Here is a 788-nt window from a genome sequence, read left to right as displayed (position 1 = left end):
GCCGGGAGCCTGCACCCTGGAGCCTGGAGCCTGGACCCTGGAGCCTGGAGCCTGGAGCCTGAAACCTGGAGCCTGGAGCCTGGAACCTGGAGCCTGGAACCTGGAACCTGGAGCCTGGAGCCTGGAGCCTGGAGCCTGGAGCCTGGAGCCTGGAGCCTGGAGCCTGGAGCCTGGAGCCTGGAGCCTGGAGCCTGGAGCCTGGAGCCTGGAGCCTGGAGCCTGGAGCCTGGAGCCTGGAGCCTGGAGCCTGGAGCCTGGAGCCTGGAGCCTGGAGCCTGGAGCCTGGAGCCTGGAGCCTGGAGCCTGGAGCCTGGAGCCTGGAGCCTGGAGCCTGGAGCCTGGAGCCTGGAGCCTGGAGCCTGGAACTTGTTGACTGTAAGCTGCTGTGGGACTGTTTCTCAGGCTCTGGTTGGTGGTGTTGGTGTTGGGGGGTGGGGGGGGGGTCACTCACGGTCCAGGGACAGGTCATGGAAGACCTTCTCAGTCTTCCTGCCAACCTGAACCTACAATGTGCCGAATCAGTGGAAGGGAGAAGGCGGGAGAGTATCCCTGACACTAATATGGAAAAAAGCCGGTTTGGAGTTCAAATATTATTCTTCCTGAGTGAAACCACGGCGAACACCTCTGACCTGGCGCTGGAAGTGCTGAAACAAAAAGCCCAAAGACTTTTTCTGCCCCATCAAAGGAGAGCGACATAAAATAAACACAGCCATCAGATTACCACGCTGAACACGGGGCCGCGTTAGCCTGAACCCACCGCCCCGCCGCCCCACCGTCCCGCCGCCCCG

The sequence above is a fragment of the Cynoglossus semilaevis genome, chromosome 13, assembly GCF_000523025.1.
Source record: "Cynoglossus semilaevis isolate Cse_v1.0 chromosome 13, Cse_v1.0, whole genome shotgun sequence".
Lineage (NCBI taxonomy): Eukaryota > Metazoa > Chordata > Actinopteri > Pleuronectiformes > Cynoglossidae > Cynoglossus > Cynoglossus semilaevis.
This window is presented reverse-complemented; position numbering follows the sequence as displayed.